The sequence below is a fragment of the Phodopus roborovskii genome, unplaced genomic scaffold (assembly GCF_943737965.1).
Source record: "Phodopus roborovskii unplaced genomic scaffold, PHOROB, whole genome shotgun sequence".
NCBI lineage: Eukaryota > Metazoa > Chordata > Mammalia > Rodentia > Cricetidae > Phodopus > Phodopus roborovskii.
In genome coordinates, this window is record NW_026126434.1 from 6,863,308 (window position 1) to 6,877,306 (window position 13,999).

At 42.4% G+C, this 13,999-nt stretch overlaps 1 pseudogene; it reads right to left on the bottom strand.

Annotated features, from left to right (window-relative positions):
- Nucleotides 1-1,441: 1,441 nt before the first annotated feature.
- On the bottom strand, nucleotides 1,442-2,783 carry LOC127223985 (60S ribosomal protein L4-like; annotated as a pseudogene).
- Nucleotides 2,784-13,999: the final 11,216 nt, after the last annotated feature.

The window sequence follows — 13,999 nt, forward strand, 5'->3', positions numbered from 1 at the left end:
CCACATTTCCTGGATATTGTGTGTTAAGGATTTGTTGGATTTATGGTTTTCTTTGGTCGATGAATCTATTTCTTCTAGTTTATCTTCTGCGCCTGAGATTCTCTCTTCCATCTCTTGAATTCTATTGGTTATGCTTGTGTCCGTGGTTTCCGATTTTTTGCCCAGCTTTTCAATTTCCAGCTTTCCTTCCATTTGTGTTGCCTTTATTTTCTCAATTTCGGTTTTCAAATCTTGAACCGTTTCCTTCACCTGGTTAATTGTTTTTTCTTGGCTTTCTGTACTTTCCTTAAGGAATTTGTTCATTTCTTCCACTTTTTTGTTTGTTTTTTCCTCTATTTCTTTAAGGGATTTTCTCATATCTTCTTTGAGGGCCTCTATCATTTTTATGATGGTGATTTTTAAGTGGGACCTTCTGCCTCCCCCGCTTTTTTTTTGTTTTCCCTTCTTTTTGGTGTGGGTCCCTTGGATTTGGTGGGGGTGTGTTTGTTTTTCTTTTGTTAGTGTGGTGTTTTGTGTTGTGTTTTCCCCTTGTTGTTTTTGGTTGGGGTTGGGGGGGGTGGCGCCCCCTCTTTTGTGGGTCGCCCCGGGGGGGGTAGGGGGGGGAGAAAGAATATGGGTGGGTGTGTGTGTGGGGGGCGCGCTGGGGAGGGGGGGGGGGGGGGGGGGGGGGGGGGGGGGGGGGGGGGGGGGGGGGGGGGGGGGGGGGGGGGGGGGGGGGGGGGGGGGGGGGAGGGGGGGGGGGGGGGCTGGCGGGGTGGAGCCGGGGTTTGGCAGGGGCCTGGATTTGGGGGTCAAGGATCTTGCCTTAGATAAAGGTTTTTCTATCTTGTTGATTTTCTCAAAAAACCAACTCTGTGTTGCATTGATTTTTTTTTTTTTTGTATTGTTTTCCTGGTTTCTATTTTATTGATTTCAGCCCTCAAATTGATTATTTCCTGGTGTCTACTCGTCCGGGGTAAGTTTGTTTCCTTTTGTTCTAAGGCTTTCAGTTGTGCTGTTAATTCTCTAATGTGACTATCCTTATGGGCACTTAGTAGAATGAACTTCCCTTGTAACACTGCTTTCAAGGTATTTTATAAGTTCGGGTATGTTGTGTCCTCTTTCTCGTTGAATTTTAGGAAGTCCCTAATTTCTTTCTTTATTTTTTCTTTGACCCAGGTTTGGTGCAATTGCACATTGTTCAGTTTCCTTGATTTTGTAGGTTTTCTGTGATTTGTGTTGTGTTGAATTCCAATTTTAAAGATACAAGGGACTATTCCAATTCTTTTGTATCTGTTGAGGTTTGTGTTGCCAACTAGTATGTGGTCTATTTTAGAGAAAGTTCCATGTGGAACAGAGAAGAAGGTATATTCTTTTGTGTTTGAGTGGAATGTTCTATAGATGTCTGTTAAACCCAATTGAGACATAACTTCTTCTTCTTTTTTTTTTTTTTTTTTGTTTTGAATCTTTGATCAGGTTTTTATTCAAATGGGCTCTCTCTATTTGCTCTATGGAATGAAGCAGATTTAAGCAGCAGGCTTTTTCTCTTCCGTGGTAGGTTTTTTCTCTGCTGGTTTCTTCCCAGCTGCTGGTTTCTTGGTAGTTGCAGCCTTTTCCCCTGCAGGATTCTTTAGCTTCTTGACATCCACAGGCTTCTTTTCTTCCTTACTCTCTGCAGGCTTCTTGTCTGATGCCCCTTTCTCTGACTTGGCTTCCAGTGCTGCTGCTGCTGCTGCTGCTTCTAATTTCTTCAACCGGAGTTTGTAATTTCTGGCCTAGCGAAGAATGGTATTCCTGCGATTAGTCTTTCTGTAAGGGTTCAGCTTCAACATGATTCTCAGGTTCTTCAGAGGATTCTTCAAGACTCTACGATGAATCTTCTTGCGTGGTGCTTGGAGGGCTCTTTGGATCTCTGTCTTTTCAAGATTCTGCTAAGGTCTGTGTTCATCATCTTGTGCACGGGAAGGTTATACTTACTCTTGAGGGAAACAACCTTTCGCCATACAACTCATCTAACTTCCAGAAGGCACTCTCAGTCCAAATGCAGAAACATCCCACATGTCCACCAAGAGCAAGTTTCAAAATGTCCAGCTTGCTTACAATAATACCAGGGACATTTCTGAAGGCCTTGATGATACCATTATCTTCATTATAGATGATGCAGGTTCCCCTGTGCTGGATATGTCTCCGGTTTCTCATTTTGCCCTTGCCAGCTCTCATTCTCTGAGAGGCGTAGACCTTTTTGATGTCATTCCAATCTTTAAGTTTCTTAAGCAGCTGAACAGCCTCCTTGGTCTTCTTGTAACCCTCAACCTTATCTTCAACCACCAAAGGGAGTTCAGGAACTTCCTCAATATGATGACCTTTAGACATCACCAAAGCCAGTAAGGCTGAGGCAGCCAGGGAAGAACAGATGGCATAGTGTTTTTGGGTCGTGTTCACTCTGTGGTGCCAACGCGGCCAGGTTTTGGTTGGTGCAAACATGCGGCCTCCCCGACACATATTTCCAAAGGCACCCTGGCCAGAACGGTGGGTTCCACCACCTCAGACTCTGGGAATTCGAGCCACAGCTCTGCAAGTACCCCATGACTCAGCACTGGTCTGATGACCTGCCAATTCACTCACAGCATAGGGTTGTCTGTTGTTTTTCCTCAAGTTCGTGTGAACAAAGTTCACAATATCCGGTCGAATGGGAGCTTTGAACATAGCTGGCAAAGTGACATTTTGCCAGATGACTCCCCCTTTTTAGAGTAGACAGATAAAAGGGGACCAGCACAAGCCATGATGGGGAGAGGAGAAGGCCATGCTCCGAGACATAACTTCTGTTAGTTCTTTTGTTTCTTTGTTGAGTTTCTGATTGGTGGTCCTGTCTAGTGGTGAGAGTGGTGTGTTGAAGTCTCCCACTATAAGTGTGTGAGGTTTTATGTGAGGTTTGAGTTTTAGTGGCATTTCTTTTACGAATGTGGGTACCTTTGTATTTGGGGCATAGATGTTCAGAATTGAGACTTTGTGTTGATAGGTTTCTCCTGAGATGAGTATGAAATGGCCGTCTTCATCTCTTTTGATTAATTTTGGTTTGAAGTCTAACTTGTTAGATATTAGGATAGCCACACCTGCTTGCTTCTTGGGCCCATTTGATTGGAAGATATTTTCCCAGCCCTTTATCCTGAGGTAATGTCTATCTTTGAAGCTAAGATGTATTTCTTTATGCAGCAGAAGGATCAATTCTGTCTTCGTATCCATTCTGTTAGCCTGTGTCTCTTTATAGGCGAGTTAAGACCATTAATGTTGAGGGAGAGTAAGGACCATTGATTGTTAATGTTTATTTGTTTTTGATTTGTTGTTGGCAGTGGTGTTGTGAATATATTTGTCTTGCTTTACCCTTGATTTCTGGTAAAGTGGGATTATCTGTTGCCTATGTCTTTGTCAGGGTAGTTAATTTCCTTGGGTTGAAGTTTTCCTTCCAAACCTTTCTGTAGGGCTAGATTTGTAGGTATGTATTGTGAAAATCTGGCTTTGTCATTAAATATCTTGTTTTCTCCATCTATAGTGATTGAGAGTTTTGCTGAGTATAGTAGCCTGGGCTGGCATCTGTGGACTTTTAGTACTTGTAGAACATCTATCCAGGACCTTCTGGCCTTGTGAGGGTTTCCATCGGAGAAGTCAGGTGTAATTTTTATAGATCTGCCTTTATATGTTACATGTCCTTTTTCCTTCGCTGCTTTCTTTATTCTGTATGTTAGGTGTTTTGATTATTATATGTCAAGGGATCTTTTTTCTTTAGTCCAGTCTATTTGGTGCTTGCTATGCTTCTTGTACTTTCATGGGCATGTCCTTCTTCAGATTGGGAAAGTCTTCCTCAATGATTTTGTTGAATATGTTTTCGGCACCTTTGAGCTGGGCTTCCTCACCTTCCTCTATGCCTATTATTCTTAGGTTTGGCCTTTTCACGGTGTTCCATATTTCCTGGATGTTCTGTGTTAAGGATTTGTTGGATATATGATTTTCTTTGGTCAATGAATCTATTTCCTCTAGTTTATCTTCTGTGCCTGAGATTTTCTCTTCCATCTCTTGAATTCTGTTGGTTATGCTTGCGTCTGTAGTTCCCTATTGTTTGCCCAGTTTTTCTATTTCCAGCATTCCTTCGGTTGTTCTTTATTGTCTCTATTTCAGTTTTCAAGTCTTGAATCGTTTCCTTCACCTGTTGAATTGGTTTTTCTTGGCTTTATGTACTTTCTTTAAGAAATTTGTTCATTTCTTTCAATTTTTGTTTGTTTTTTCTTCCATTTCTTTAAGGGATTTTCTCACATCTTCTTTGAGGGCCTCTATAATTTTTATGATGATAATTTTTAAGTCATTCTTTTCTGCTTCATCTGCTTTGGGGTGTTCAGGTCTAGTTGGTGTAGATTCCCTAGATTCTGGTGGTGCCATGTTTGTCTTTTTGTTGTTAGGTGTTTTCTTGTATTGCTGTCTTCCCATAGCTTCTTCCAGTAGGTGTTGGTGGGGTCTCTCCCTCTCTTTATGGTACTTCCCCCGTGGGCTTAGGTGGGTCAGAGGTTCGATGTCTGTAGCTCTGGGTGGTCCAAGCTCTCTAAGAGGTCTCTCCACAGGCAGGGGCCCAGTGATGGGGGTCAAAGATCAGGCTCCATGGGAGTCAAAGATCTCAGGGTTTTCCTCATGCCTATAGGCAGATCTAGCCTGGGCCTGGCACTCTCCAGCTGAGGCCTCTTTAGCAGAGGCCCTGAGATGGGGGTCAAGGATCCAGTCAGCAGAAACTCAGAGTGGTCCCATGGAGATAGGCAGATCTCTGGGAGGGGCCGGGAACTCCAGTAGAGGACTGGCAGTGGGGGGTCAAAGACCAGGCAGGTGGAAATTACAGGTGGTCCCGCGTGGATAGGCAGGTCTAATGTGCTCAGAGCGGCTCCAGGAATTTCCCCGAAGGTGGCTGGATTGTTGGCTCCACCCTTTGTCCCAGTACTCAACCATAGTGGTGGGACAGTGGACAGGGTAGGGGGAGGGCAGGCTCTCAGTGGGGGGTGGGGGGTGGTGTATCAGAGCTTCAAAGTGCTCTTAATGGGAGCAGGACACAGGGGTAGGGAGATTCGAGGTCAATCCAGGGACTTCCTGGTGAAGGGTGTAGGTGAGAGTCCACCCAAATTGGTTCCAGACTCACCTCTAGTCAAGGCCTTGTGATGGGGGACAAAGACTCAAGGATGTTTCTGCACTGATAGGCAGATCTAGCTGGGACCTGGCACTCTTCAGCTGAGGCCTCTTTAGTAGAGGCCCTGCCATCTAAACTGACAGTTCTTAAGGGATGAAACAGAAACAACTGAGAAACACTTAAAGAAAGGTGCAACATCCTTAGCCATCAGGGAAAGGCAAATTAAAACTACTTTGGGATTTCATTTTATACCAGTCAGAATGGTAAAGATCAGTAACACAAATGACAGCTCATGTTGGCAAGGATGTGAGAAATAGGAACACTTAACTCATTGCTGGTAGGAATCCAAACTAGTTACCCTACTCTTGGGCATCTACCAAAAGGGCTACACATCCTACTACAGAGACATTTGCTTATCCATACTCATTGCAGCTTTATTCAGACTCGCCAGAAATTAGAAACAGCTGATGATGGATAATGAAAATGTGGCACACTTACATGATGGTATATTATTCAGCTGTTAAAAAAATAAAATTATAATATTTGTAGGTAAATGGAAGGAGCTAGATACAATCATCCAGAGTGAGGTAACCCAGCATGTTTTCTCTTCTATGTGGACATTAGCTTTTAAGCTTTAGACATGTGTGTCTCAGTTAGAGTATCCACAGAAGTTAAGTAGCTAGTAAGGAACCAGGAGGGAGGAGATGATTTCCCAGGGAAGGAGAAATAGGATACAGTGACATAAAGGGACCAAGGGGAAACTAGAGTAGCAGTATTTTTATTTTTTATTAATTATTTTTACATTCCAATCCCAGTTCCCCCTCCCCCCACTCTCCCTTTCTTCTATCTGTTCCTTGCAGAGGGTAAGGCCTCCCTTAGGAAGTCTACTGAGTCTATCCATTATCTAGTTGAGGCAGGACCAAAGCACCTCTTCATCCCCATACCTGGGCAAGGTATCTCTCCACATAGAATGGGCTCCACTAAGTCAGTTTGTGCATTTGAGTTAAATCTTGGACCTACTGCCAGTGACCACATATATTGTCTCAGCTGCTTCATTGTCACCTATATTAAGGGAATCTAGTTTGGTCTTATTCAGGTTCCCCATCAGTCAGACCAGAGTCAGTGATCCCTCACTAGCTCTGGTCAGCTGATTCTGTGAATTTCCCCATCTTGGTCTTGATTCCTTTGTTCATATTATCATTCCTCCCTCACTTCAATTGCACTCTAGGAGTTTGCCCCAGTAGCTGGTTGTGGATTTCTGCATCTGTTTCCATCTGTTACTGGAAGTGTGTTCTAGCTTCTCTAGGTTGTGGAATGTAGGATGGGTATTTTTTGCTTTATGTTTGGTATCCACTTATGAGTGAGTACGTACTATATTTGTCTTTCTGGTTCTGGGTTATCACACTCAGGATTTTTTTTTCTAGTTTTGTCCATTTGCCTGCAAATGTCATTGTTTCTTACCACTGAGTAGGACTCCATTGTGTGAATGCACCATATTTTCTTTATCCATTCTTCAGTTGAGGGGCATCTAGATTGTTTCTAATATCTGGCTATTGCGAATAATGTTGCTATGAACATAGTTAAGCAAATGTCCTTGTGGTGTGGATGTGCCTCCTACTATTTTCAATTAAGGGAAAAATATAAGAGAAATGTTAAAAGAAAAAAAAAAAAAGGATATGTTTGTATGTCGGATTGATGAGGGGTCAATTGTGCTGGTCAATTTTTGTCAACTTGACACAAACCTAGATACATCTTAGAAGAAGGAAGCATGATTAAGAAAATTCCTCTAAAGAAATGGCCTGCAGGCAAGCCTGTGGAGCATTTCTTGATTGATGATTGATATGGTAGAGCCTAGTACCTTGTGGACAGTACCACACTTAGGCTAGGTGGTTCTGGGTCATATAAGAAAGCAGACTGATGAAACCATGGAGAGTAACAGTAAACAGCATTTCTCCATGGTCTCTGCTTCAGTTCCTGCCTCCAGGTTCTTTCCTTGGATTCCTGCTTTGACTTCCTTCGATCATCATTGAAGTGTGCTGTGGAAGTGTAAAATGGCATAAACCCTTTCTTCCCCCAAGTTACTTTTGGTCATGGTGTTTTATCACAGCATAGAAACTCTAATTAAGACACGCTGTTAGACTTAGGAATTGTTTGGCCTGTTGTGCTGGTGTCACCAGCAGGGTACAGGAAAGAGGCAGAAGCTAGCCACAGAGGGTATTAAAAGAAAAAAGACACAAAGTTGGAGGGATGTAGGGTTGGATCTGGGAAGAAATAGGGGAGAAGTTGGGAAGGAATATGGTCAAAATACATTGTATGAACTTCTCAAATAATATTATTTTTTTGTAAAAAGGAAAATGGCTTAAAAATAAAATCAAGACAGTGTTTTACTATGTAGCCCAGGATGGTCTGGAACTCAAACCCTACTGTCTTAGCCTCTTGAGGACTAAGTGAAATTAGTTTTTATCTAAGTGTTTGAGATGAAAATAGAATCAGAAGTGGCTTAGAATTGTCCCAAGTCTTTGGTCCACAAATAAATATTGTGGAGAAAAGGAATTTAAAAACTTCTGTCTGTCAACCATTGGACCTGATGACCTAAGGACCTCATATTTGAGACTATCTACTGAGGGATCTGTTTTTTTCTGCTTTGAAAGATTAGAGTGCCTTGCTAGAGAGCCACTATAGAGGAAGATCAGGAGACAGTTTGCCTGCAGGATTGTCTAACTAGAAGGAGTGTTTGTCCCTAAATTTATGCATAACCCAGGTTTACTTACAATTTGTAAGTCATTTGCATGTAAAATTTGATTTCTGAATTAATTTATGAACTTTATTTACCTAAGAGATGGGACATTTATTGATATTCTAATTATATTATTTGTTTGGCCAATGTCAATTTAAAAAAACAAAACAAAACAACAACAACAAAAAAAAAAACCCAGACAATTCTGTGTAAACTTTGCTACAGCTCACCTCTGAGCTATAGTAAATATCACATGTTTGCCTAAGAGTTACTTAGCAGAGATGATTTTTCAACATGAATGTGATTTTAAGCTTAATAAAGAAAATATACCTGTGGTTAGAGGATCTTCACATAATTTTAAAAAGCAGAATTCTTTTATCCCAAATAAGCAAGAGGAGGAAATCCATGACATTTGCCCCCCTCATTATTAGAATAGAAAGTTGAAAACTAAAAAAGATAAATCTCAGTGCTGATAAAATTGCTATTCACTGATTGGAGTTGTTAAAGTTTTCCATCACAAAGCATAAAGTGGTAGGTCAAAGTCAGTGACGGTTTGTTGTTCAGTACCTTTCAAGTCCCAGGCTTGTGTTTGGGACAGTTGATCTTTTCCTATCCAGGGTCCTAAATTTTGGAGGGAAAAAAATGTATCTACTGAACACATAAGCACACATTTTCTTGTAATTATTTCCTGAACTATATAGTATAACAATTACAGACTTAGTTCTTCATTAGTGTTCAATAATAAAAGTAACTTAGAGATTAATTAAGGTATTCTGAAGGGTGTTCATAGGTGCTGTGCAAATGCTGTACCAATTTTATACATCCTCCAGGAAGTTTTGTATCAGAGAAGTTCTGAAACCATGATGGCAGAGGGGCATTCTAGAAAAACAAAGGTTGCCCAAAAGTTTGTTTTCATAGTCAACAGGACTGTTTTCTTACAAATATTAAATAATAAAATTTACAAATTTATTACAAATATTGATGGTAAACATTAGATAAATAAATACACACTTCTCAGTGTTCCTTTTTAACTCTTTGCCACTGAGGGCTAAATCAAGAGGATAGTCACCCTAGGTGGGGAGGGGTGGAAATGAAGGGATGGGTCAGGTTCGAGGTGGGTGCTGTGGGCTTCCTCTTGGGCCAGACTCCTCTGCTGACTGTACTTAATGGGAGGCTGGAGTGCTGTACCAGGAACTCAGGGAGCCCTACCAGTTTTCTATGCTTATTTCCCATGCAGGTGCTACACTACAACAGGGACCCTGTCTTAGGGTTTCTATTGCTGCAATGATGAAACACGATGACCAAAGAGCAAATTGGTGAGAAGAGTTTATTTGGCTTATACTTATATATTGCTGTTCATCACTGAAGGAAGGTAAGAGAGAACTCAAAACAGGGCAGGATCAGAGATGATGCAGAGGTCATGGAGGAGCTCACTGGCTTGCTCCTCATAGCTTGTTTAGTCTCTCTCCCTCCTTCCCTCCCTCTTTCCCTCCAGCCCTCCCTCCATCTGTCCTGTCCTTCCTTCCTTCCTTCCTTCCTTCCTTCCTTCCTTCCTTCCTTCCTTCCTTCTTTTCTTATTAAATTTTTTATTTATTATATTGATCACAGTTTCCCTCCCTCCTCTCCTCCTGTTCCCTCCCTGCACAATTCTTCTACCCCCATCCACTCCTCCTCTCCATTCAGAAATGGCAGACCTTCCCTGGGAGTCAACAAAGCATGTTGAAGCAGGACCAAACTCCTCTACCTGCATCAAGGTTAGGCCAGGCAACCCAACATGGGGATTGGGTTCCCAAAACCCACTTCAAATGCCAGGGATAGGTACTGATCACTCTACTAGAGAGCCTGCATGGGACCAACCTAGGTCCTCTGATGTGTGTGTCAGCTGTGTATTTTGGTCAATCTGCTTTTTTATAGAACCCAGGACCACCAGCCCAGGGACAGTACCACCTACCACCAGTTCTGTCCTCCCCCATTAATCAGAAATGCTCTAGAGCTGACTCTTATGGAGGCATTTTTACAATTAAGGTTCTCTTCTTTCAGGTAACTCTAGTTTGTGTGTAAGTTGACATAGACTAGCCAGCATAGACCCCTTACCCAAATCAAGCACACTCTCTTTAGTGGCCACTCTTATGCTCTGCTTGTTGGGCCGGGGAACCCAACAAAATGCCCATATTTGGAGAAAGACAGTGTCTAACAGACCTCAGGAGGATATACCCAAATCCATTTACATGGAAATGAAATTCAAGCTGGCTTTTGTTCTGGATGGTGAGCTCATGGATGGGGTCTTTGCTCCATTTCTTTATTCATTATTTAATTAGGTTAAAGTGGTTTATGAAGAGCAGTATAGCTTTCCATTCTTTTAAACGGATCAAGCTGTGAGGCATCTGCCCTACTAGGAACAGGGACTCCAGCCTGCAGTCTGTGAGCTGTGGGTCCCTAGGAGCAAGCTGCACTCCCAGCACAGAGATGCTCTCTGCACTGGGACCTGAGGTTCTGAGGCCAGATTGATGCACAGGACCAACCAGCCCATAGCAGATTTCTCCATATGCCCCAAGTCGAGGCCTTTGGTGGCCACTGGAATCTGCAGACCCAGGGGTGCCACCCACATGCAGTGGAGGTCTATCAAACAGCAACCTCTAGGATGCAAACAGCTCCAAGGCCTGTATACGGGTTCTTTTTAGGGCTTCTTAGCCCTGCTGGTCTTGGAGTCTATCTATCGAATTGGAAACTAGCAAAGAACATACACCTGCCCTGACAGTATGTCTAAGGATATACCATCATCCCATTCAGTAGTTACTATCCACTGAAGGGCAACAGAGTTGGGAAGTTTATATAGAGAAAAAGCAATTTGATGAAGAAACAAGGAGATTGTTCATAATCCAAATTTCTAAATGTTATAGCTAGAGCTGAATATACCTGCTCCCCCCACCCCCGGTATGATTTATTTATTTACTTTCCAGGGTTTAATCATATCTTGAGTATTAAATATTAAACTGATTCTCTTCCCAAAGACATAATTCAGAATGCCAAGGGGACGTTAAATCTAATCATCCTTGGCAATTATTTGGCACTGTCCTGGAAAATTAGTCCCAGCAGCTAAAAAGCACATGGAGTCCAAAGTCTTTATTTATTTACATTACACTCTGACAAAGTTGGCTTGCTGCAGCCAACTGGCCCTCCCTAGGGCACAATACTAATGCATCCTGGCCTGGGACTCCATTGTAATTGAATTGCAAAGAATTCACAGGAAGCCTCCAAAGTTATTCTCCAGTATCTGATTTTTGAGACCATTCATATCCCCTTTTCCATTTCGTTTTAATTATTGTAAAAGCAAAATCAATCATTTTGGAATGTGAACCTCTAGGGGCTGCTGCTCTGCATGCTACAGATGCCCCTGCAACCCTTGACCATGTGTTAAAATCAGTTCACATGCTTTTCTTTCACCTGTGTTGGAGACTGAACAAAGAAGTTGACATTTTCAGAAGAGGAACAAGTGGTCCGTGTCATGATTATCTATTTCTGTATCTAGACCATGGGAACACAAGACAAGTTAATGAACCTGAAAAATGGGCATTCTGATTCTTCAGTCTTATAATTCCCATCAGTAGATTGATATGCTTCTTCCTTCCTTCCCTTTTTCCTTCCTTCCTTCCTTTCTTCCTTTCTTTCTTCCTTCCTTCTTTCCTTATGGATTATTTACTATTTTCCTTTAAAAGAATTATGTTTATAGTATGAAATATACTTCAGTAAATAAGCTGGAGAAGAAGACAGTGTTATTAATTGGACATGGTGGTACACACTTGGTATCTAGGAGGTAGAAGCAGGAGGATCAAAAGTTCAAGACTAGCTTCAGTTAAATAATGAATTCTCAGACAGCCTGGACTATGTAAAACTGTATCTAAAAAAAAAAAAAAAATCCAAGTAGAGTGGGGGTGAGAAGAAAGGGATGGATGAGACCCTGCCTCAGGCCCCCTATCGAAAGTGTGTATTTTTTCAAGTTAAAAAAGAAAAGTAGCAGCCAGCTAGATAAGACAGCAACATCTATTTTTGCTTTTCTTACACTTGCTCAACACATCACTTGTGATTTCTTTCATTCTTTTTTTTTTTTTTCTGATGAAATCTGATCATCAAGTGGCTAGAGAAGACATAAAATGAAGGGATAGATGCTTTGCCTTAGGAGTTGCTTTCACCAACCCACCCAGCCAGTGGTCAGGTTGGAAGTGGCTGGGCCTTTTTTCAGAGGTTCTTTAGTGTGTCAAGCTGTTTGTCCCGAGGCGTTCCTAGTGTTACTTGAGGGACAAGACTCACCTCTTTCCTGGGTCACTTACTAACAGATTGTGAACCCCTTGACCTTTTAAAAAGATTTGAGGTGCTTATCAAATAACCAGAGCTTAATAAATGGTGGGGAGCATGTTCATAACTGATTGAAATGGATGTGTGATTACTTCTTGGTTGTTTCATATATTGAATAGGGATCCCTAGCATTGGTGGCCTAGTCCCAAGAATTCACCAGTCAATCTTCATTTGAATAAAAGCTAACACAGATATACTGTATAGAAAGGGGAACACCACAACATCATTTCTGTCTTGTAATTGACTCTTTTACTGTTTCAACCTGGGTAAAGTCTGTGATGGGCAGGTGTCAGCACCCCTCTGCCTGGTTCACTCTGATCTCTCAGATCTAGGCTCTGGCCAGCATTCCTGCAGAGTAGGAGTCATGGTTTTCTTGCCCTGCTACTTCTGGCATGCAGTTGACAAATAGAGCAGAATGCAGCACAGCTCGGATCCTCCCAGGGCTACCTGCAAAGACAGGAAGAGTGTATTGTGTCATAAGGGCCCTCAGCTCCTCAGTTTTTGTCTCAGATTCATCCAGTGGAATCCACCATACCCAGCCTGACTGCTAGCCAAGGAGCACTAATGATCCCCCCACTTGCCCTGGTCCTCTCCCCTCACCATCCTCATGCAGAATTTCTTATCAGGCTTTGCTCTTTCCCAAGATGGATCAAAACTACATCCCCAGACCCAGTTATACTTCCACCTACTTGGTTGCCCCTCTTTTTGGGCCACTCTATGGCTCTAGGAGGGGTCTGCTAAAACAAGACACTTTCTCAGACTCTCTTCCTCAAAGATATTCTCCACCAATTCCTGAATCCCAACTTCTCTCCTCATCCTTTCATTTGAGGGCCCTTCTCAATAATTGGACAGTATAGACATTTGTTTAGTTGCCATCTCACAAGGTCCACAAAGATTTTTGCCTTATGATTCTGATGAAAGTAAAGGAATGTGTTTTTGCACTCATCCTTGGGGCTAGAGAGATGACTCAGCTGTTAAATCCCTGGTTGCTCTTCCAGAGGATCCACATTTGATTCCCAGTACTCACAACTCCAGTTCCAAGGGAAGCTAGTGCCTTCTTCTGGCCTCTGTGTGCACTGCACACATGTGATGCACAGACACACATGTAGGCAAAACACCCATGCACATAAAAAAGGGTTTAAAAAAATAAAGATAAAGCATTCAATTCATCACCCTTTCAAAGCCCACCTCCAACCATATTAAAACCCCTAGAACCAAGGAAGAGAAACCTTGAGGACATAAGGAGGAAACTCATTATGATGCTATGACAGGACAGTTGTGGCAGATGGTTATCCAAGTGACCTTAGACTAACACAGTTCTTTCCTCTTCCTCCTTGTCATTCTCAAGAATAAACAGAATGTGCCAGAAAAGGCAACACCCAGAGCAAGGGAGGGGTAGGCCAAACTCTGTTACAGGTACTTTTTTCAAGGTACAAGCCTCAAACATTGTGTTGTAGGGGTGTCAACTCCAGAGTGAGCTACCTGTCAAAGGCACATTCAAAAGATGCTCTAGTCACACAAGGCCGTTTTCTGAGCAGAGTGGCTTGGCAGTTATTTGTCCCATGTTCCTGTTGCCCTTACCAACTTTGCATCAGCATTAATCTGTTTTATGTGGCTTGTCACTGGAAAGTGTGTCCTTGTCCTGTCTTGCAAGCTAAGCTTGGCAACCAGGTGTTGCTTTAGAAAGTATGTAAGATCATTCTAGAAGACTCCTTTTTACCAGTTTACAGCCTAAGGCATGTGTCCTTCTGTAGTGAGATCCTCACTTT